Source organism: Diadema antillarum, unplaced genomic scaffold (genome assembly GCF_040938485.1).
Source record: "Diadema antillarum isolate AM-2024a unplaced genomic scaffold, OU_Dant_1.0 seq00002985_RagTag, whole genome shotgun sequence".
Taxonomy (NCBI): domain Eukaryota; kingdom Metazoa; phylum Echinodermata; class Echinoidea; order Diadematoida; family Diadematidae; genus Diadema; species Diadema antillarum.
In genome coordinates, this window is record NW_027273577.1 from 1 (window position 1) to 7,606 (window position 7,606).

Sequence of the window (7,606 nt, forward strand, 5' to 3'; positions counted from 1 at the left end):
TGTATATCATTTTCGATACGGGGCCTACTATTATATAATTATACACTGTATATTGGTAGATATCAGAACGCCCCCACCCTCAACACACATAATTATCTTTTGTGTGTTTATAACTGCGTTTGTCTGAGATGACACATCAGTATAAATGGAATCTCACTTTTGCAAGTCATCTTTTTTTCGATGTCCTTCTTATATGCCTGTTTTACAGAAGAGTGGACATATAAACAACAGGAAGGCCAACTACTACATTTCGCATCAAAATGGACACGGAAACAGTTTTTTACCCCCGTACAACGCCCCCGCCGACCACAATTAATCAAGTGACCCCAGCACCATCGTCATTATCGCCTTCGCCCCCAGAGTACTCACAATTTGACCCAGAGGCCAAAGGTCATGAACTCCCGCCGCCGTACGCCAGTGTTGTCAATGAGAACTCGGCCAATACCGTCCCCGGTCTCTTCATTCCACGATATCATGGCAGTCAGTTCGAAGGTCAAGGTCAAGGTCAAGAGCTATGTCAAGGACACTGTCACTGTCCTCATGCGCGCCAAGCGTGGACAGCTGACGTATCAAGAAATGCAATAACGCATGCGCATTGCGGTCACTACACACATAGTATTTCAACAACAGTGAGTGTTCTTTTTTTTTTTATTACGGAATCATGTCATATGTGAAAATGAAACCTAAAAAATACAAAGTTTAGGGCTGACTTCAAAGCTGGATGACTTTTGTTTTAAAATATCTCTCGATCCAATCAGTCAGTTCCTTTGGTGCCATAAATATCTCCTGAAGCAACATAAAACAAGTTACTGTTTACCAATGGGAGCAGTGATTTAAAAAAAAAAAGTGAAATGTCACATTAGAGGGGACTGTGTAGGTCAGTTAAATGTATCACAAAACATCCTATCATGTAAACATCATAAAATGTTTTCGCAATAAAGCCTAGAATATCAGGAGATGTTACTATTTTCTCACTAAGCCATAACCGTACGATTTGATCAGTCTAGAAAACATCTTTATTATAACTATTGTTCACATTTTGCATATTAAAATATTTGACATTGAATATACTGATTCAAGTTTTTACGATGGTTGTTTCCATCCCTAACTCATAGTTTAGAACTTTTTTGAAACACTAAAGCTGACTTTTTATTTCATCTGCAATGGTTTTATGCCTTTAAACATGAATCCCATGAATTGAATTACGACGGGTCATCTCATATATACGTTATATCTCCCTGAAACGAATGAAGTACCTAAGCAACTGAAAAGAAAGAGAGGTCATTTTCCTAAATGTGCACTTCAGCAAATTACGAAATGGTCTGTAAAGAAACAAAAGAGGAGCAGTTAATATTCGTATTTTACCGCCCTCTTGCGTCCTCAGACGGGATATCCCTCACATCGGTCGATTCCGCGAGACAGCCAGTTCCTGGACCAGCCCCACCACGACTACATCATGTGTCTCTCCGTCTTCGTTCTCCTCTGTTGCTGCGTCCCCTTTGGAATGGTGGCCGTCGTGAAGTCAATGGAGGTGAGGGCGTGTCCTCATAATTGGGAGCGTAGGGGGCGGGGCGTCATGTATTATAGGGCGTGTACGCTTTGATGAGGCATGTTCTTTTAGGGGCTTGTCCGGGAAAGAGGAACATTTCATAAAGGTGGTTTTGCCGTCGGGAAATAATGAATGGGGAAAGGTGGGAGGAGTGGGAAAAGGCAACCAAACGGTTCTTTCGTGGCATTCAAGCATAGGCCTATATAGTGGCTGCAACTATGATTGCTTTCAATAAGTGTAAAGCTGTTCTGTAGGCCTACTTGGCCCTGGCATCCACTTGTTTTTTCATGAAATCCAAATCCCTCCCCTATTGATAATAATAGTCTCTTCTCGGTTTTGATCATCATCTTTTGACTTTACTCCGCAGACAAAAAGAACTATGATAGGTCAAAGCGGCAATAACATTGAAAGTGCCAATTAACGGTAGTACATGTTCGAGGGTTGTCAATACATTGTAGAATACAAAAGGCACCTACTATTTCCTCAATTATGAACAGGGTTAGAAATAAATTATTTTGCTTGTGTGTGTGTATGTGTGTGTGTGTATGTGTGTGCTTGTTTGTAATATAGGGTGCCTGTGTGGAAATTGTCCATTTTAGTAATGATAAGTGTAATATTTATTTTTAATGGCAGCAGTTATCGCTATTATGGGATATGTATACAGCAACTTATAGGGGAATTATTGATACTTACTGAAATGCTCTTTCACTGGCAGAAAACAGTTGCTGGTTTGCTGAATATGAGTATTCATTGTAAAACTGGATAATGCCGTATTTTTTGATATCTTTTAATTCTCTTCATTTGATGCTTTTGCTTTGTTTTCGTTTGGGTTTTTTTAATCTAGATGAAGGCAAGACACAGGGCGGGTGACACTGTGGGAGAGCGCAATGCGGCCACGGCGGCGCGCATGTGGGCCGGGTCCGGAATCCTGGTGGGTTCTCTGATGCAGTTCTCCATAATCGTCTGGGTTGTCTACTCACGAGCGGTCATAGACCAAAGCGGGAAAGGCTAACCCCAGCTAGACTAGGCCAATGTCACGTGCACCTTGGACTACATTGTCATCTCTGTAGATACATTTCATGATGTCCAATAAGGGACTACGTTATGTTAGCTCAACCTTCCCTAACGTGGCATCAAAAATGTAACTGGACATTCCTGTTTCCCTATAAGGCGACAATTTTCTATATTGGACTATGTACTTGTATGGACCACCAACAGCGTGATCTCCACCGAGACAGCATAGATATAAGACTAGGCTAGCCCTGCCCCCGACGTTGCACCTTCCTGGGACCGTTTGTCTTGCCTTGCCCCTCAACACCATGATGGCATAGATGAGAAATACGGAAAAAGAGATGGCACTTTAATACAATGAACTAATTTTGCCTTGTGTGTCCTATATGCATGGGACTAAGAAACAATGTTACTTGGTAACTATAGGCATTTGCGATACCATTATGAAAGGCACATCGCAAACGTTTAATATGAAGTCATGCATGGTTGGTTGTTTTGTTTCCTTTGACGGTTTCCTTGTTAAAGGAGACATTACGCTGTTCCAAAATTCACACGCGATGGATCACAATTTTGAATTTTCAATTTTGTACGAAGTTCTTTTTTTTTCATGCCAAAAATTTTAACACCGCTCAAAACTCAACTGAGAAACCTCACAAACTGTAGGCCTATTTTGATAGCCTTAAGATGTACTCCCCCCCCCCCACGAATGTCCAAATTAAAGGCATAATTTGCCATTTGCAGAAAAAAGAAAACCCCAGCATTAGTGCTTTAAAATAGTTATAAAATGTGAGTTTGGGGTATAACCAAACAACCACTGTAACAATTTGAATCCGTATAATCAATGTTAAGTACATTTTGTATTGTTAAATACAGAAAATGTTGATATTATGATAAAAAGTTTCCAGATTAACCCGTCTACAGTAAGTTTTCTCCTTATATTTTTGGCTTTATTGCAAAAATGTTATATGGTATAGGATCTTTTTGTGATACAACAGACCTACACATATGCATCAAAATTAATGTGACATCTTGGACATCACTCTCCCAAAGGTAAACGGGACCTTTAATGCTCATGAATACGATCAGAGTCGAATTTAAAATTTCATTTTGTCGTGTGTCCATCTTTGCTTAATTTTGGGAGAGGAAAATGCATGGAATTCATTAGTGTTTGTCTGCGATTATTTTACGCAGGGGATTAGTCCAACGCCCATTTTTGACGACCATTATGATTGTGCAGCATGTGGATTTCATAATTGTACTGCACGATGTAGGATTTCTTGGTGTCCTTTTGCAGGCAGTAGGAAATAAGCAATTGAAGAGTTTGTTTGCAAAAAACGATAAGTCTATTTTTAAAGAGTTTGACTTATGTTCTCTGTCATAAAGTACAAAATGATACCGTGTAAATGATATATTGGTAACTACATATAAAGGTATATTTTTGAAGTTATGGTCAAAAGAAGCACACATTTTCTTATTATTCTCTTTATTTTTCTTGACCTTTAATCGCAAATATCTCCATTGGGCAAATATGGACTTATCAGTTTTTGCTAACAAACTCTTCAATTGCTTTCACAAACATTATGCAGTGCGTGCTCGGTGGCAAGGGGTTACACAATGGCGTTGACACTAATCATCTACTTTTTAAAGCCCGCGGCACATTATATACGACTCACGATTACATGACTGACAGACTTTTGCTCTGAAATAAACAAGCGTTTTAAGACTGGGTTATTGTGATTTATTTCGGATCCAAAGTCTGACAGTCGTATAGTCGTGACTCGAACAGTGTGCGGCGGGCTTAACACATGCTGTGCATTGTAGCAATTCCCTTGCTATCCATAATTATTCTGTATCTGAATCCTGTGATGTAATGCTCTCTTTATATATAGTGTTTTGAATTTTTTATACAACTATTTTCCCGTACGCAGTAAAGTTCTTTTACTATCGCTTCACTCAGTTCAGGCGATTAAGTTCTGACGACTGAAACGAATAAATGTTTTGATACAATAATCCCAGTCAAAATGATATACACAGTAGATAGTTGTGTTGTATAACGTGTATTATCCATCAGAACTCTATGAACAATATATTTGAAATGTGTTAGAATGTTGTCGTGAGATAACGAGAATAATTATTCGAATCTCATGAGTCGACTTCAAGACAATTCTCCTTCACAAACGATTAAAAAAAAACTATAAAAAGACTAATTATAGGACCCTAGGCGTTATAATGTCGAATAGCTTTCACATTGTTTATAGTTTGCTGTAATAAAATCATCCATGTTCTGCGAGGTAATAATTTCAACTTTCTTTCACAGGTTTACATTAAAAGGTTTTCCTTTCTTCTTATTCTAATTCTCTGCTCCCTGGATTATGCTAAACTTTCTTTGAAGATGTCTGTTTGTATCACAATGTTGCGTGTCAACTTTTAGCTGGCTGTATTCAAGAAAAGGCAATGAATAAAGGGCAATACTACTCTTTTTGATCAATGACTTTGTTTTCAGAAACTATAATTATTTTCTTTGATTGTTTCATTCTCCGTCTACGTGTCGTGGCATAAGGAGTGGTCGATTAAATAGAACTCAAAGACCTGTTCCGTTATGACGATAATTTTCATTCCTTGTCCATGTTTGCTTGAATATTATAGAAATAAAAAAAAAATCAAGGAAACAGAAATTAAAACGTGTCATTTAAATCGGGCATGAAAATATTATAAAGGACTATAAAGTAGTCGACTTCTAAGCTTCAGAAGTTTCTATAGATAAAGTGTTATAAGTTGCAATTGGCATATTTAGATTAGAACAAAAAAACAAAAGCATAGCCTCATAGCTGTCATTGACATGCATTCGCATTATTACTTCAGTACTCCAGCAGATTTTTTTTTTTCTTTTACCGAAATAAACGAACAACCAATAAAACCAAATGGACGATCGCATGCTTCTGCGGCGGCAATGCGCAACTGTAGTATGATTTTAGTATTATATTTATGACGTTTATCTTCGGAGCACGACTGTTCTCTTGTTACTTGTCTATACTAATTTATTCTTCTTTTTTGTATAGTGCATAAATAAAAAAGGGTATATAGGAACCCTATGTAAAAACAAAATGAAGAAAAATAATTAAAGGAAATATACTTTACTCGAGTAAAGTTTATTTTAGTAGATTATTCTTCCATTTTATACAGATAAATCAATTCAATATCACATGCAAAAAACGTCAGAAATTTATTGGAGATAATAATGAAGATAAACATAACAGCATCAACTTGAATTAATATACCAACGAATACCAGTAGGCCATTTGAACACATGTTCAAAGGCGAGATATTCCGGAATACGTTTGAGAGGACAGTTTTCAACCCAGATACCCACCAACTTGAAAGTGAAAAAACTATTATTAGGCTGGGCAAATACATTGAGACTATCCGGTCTGTGCTCAATCAAAGTGTCTATCTGCGCAAACAGTTTCATTTCATTGACGGGGAATTCCTTTACAGAGGATCCGTTTCCTATCATGCGAGATATTGAGCGCTTCTTGGGTTTACCAACATTTTACAGGCGCTCACATTTTATCCAGGACGCAGAACGCGGTTTCTTCTGCGCCAACATGACGGAAAGGCCAGATTTCCGATGTATGCAACCAGGAAAAGGGCGACCTCATCCGAACATCTCAGAAGATGTCCTGAACAAATTGCACGATTTTTATAGACCATACAACCACGCCTTAGCCGAGGAAATGGGGCTCCGTTTTCCCTGGCTGAAAAGTTAGCAGCACTTGTGGATTCAGTACAACGTATTATAATTGCACATCTCTGATTGGTATTCCCGCTGTTAGCTGGTGATACGCTATTAAAGAGCGTACTACAAATTGTTTCAGAGAAATGTAAATCGGCATCCTTCGCTTTATATAGACTTGGAAAAGTTCGTCAGCTTTTGGATGCAAAGACCACTAAAATGCGTGTTCAGGATTTTGTTATATGTCATTTAGACTACTGTAACAGTTTGTTGTATAATATCTAAGACTCACAGCTACATAAACTCCAGACAGTTCATAATGCAGCTGCAAGATTGATCACCCTCACGAAGAAGAATTCTCACATTTTGAAGCAGATACATTGGCTCCCTGACCAGTCAAGTATAGTTTTTAAGATACTGTTACTGACTTATCAGTGCCGGCATTCAATGACGAGAGAATATATCAGTAAGTTCTTGGTAAGGTATGCCCCCCTCGTAATCTAAAATCAACTCAAAAAAATCTTCTCCAATGTCCTGCTATCACAACAAAGTTTTATGGTGAGCGATCTTTAACTCATGCTCCTCCCACACTGTGGAACGCTGTTCCATGTTTCTATATAAAAGAAGCTCCCACAGTGTTAAAGTTTAAAACTGCTCTCAAGACGTTTCTGTTTAAAAAGTATTATGAATAAGTTTGGTTTTGCATCTATGGTACATACATTGTACACTACATTTTCCTCTTTCTATTTTCATCCCCCTCCCTTAGAGCACATAGAGACACTACGGTGGTGATATGCGCTATATAAGCACTGTGTTATGATTGTTTGCATTAAGTAAGGAATTTCCCTTCCTTTGTGTTTTATACTTCTATAATTCTGCATAACCTGTATTATTTTGTATGAACTTATATTGATAACACTCAAGATAAAAAGAGATTACTTTTTTTTTGGTGAAACTTACTCGTTATAACTGTTTCGCTTACATAACGATCAGTAGCCATTTTCCTTCCCCCCCCCTCACTATTTCAGTTAAACAAGGACGTAGACCCCGTTTACAGCCCCGCTTCAGTGTTTACACGCAAAAGGCCAAATGCGAGGCCAAAATTGGCCTCGCATTTGGCCACGCTCTGGACGTGGTCTCAGGCCCGACTCGGCCGCGGCCGAGTCCGGCCTTTTCTCAGTGTAAACGTAAACTCGGCCAAATGCGCGGGCCAATTTTAGTCTGGCTTCCAAAGCCTCTGCCTGTACTATTTCGTTGTTCAGGATATTAACCCCCTCAACATCGAAAACTAATATAGTTTAAGGTGGTTTTGT

The 7,606-nt window shown here is 38.5% G+C and overlaps 1 pseudogene; it reads left to right on the plus strand.

The window, feature by feature from the left end:
- Positions 1 to 260: 260 nt before the first annotated feature.
- LOC139715167 (heparan sulfate glucosamine 3-O-sulfotransferase 2-like) lies at positions 261 to 6,327 on the plus strand (annotated as a pseudogene).
- The last annotated feature ends 1,279 nt before the right edge of the window (positions 6,328 to 7,606 follow it).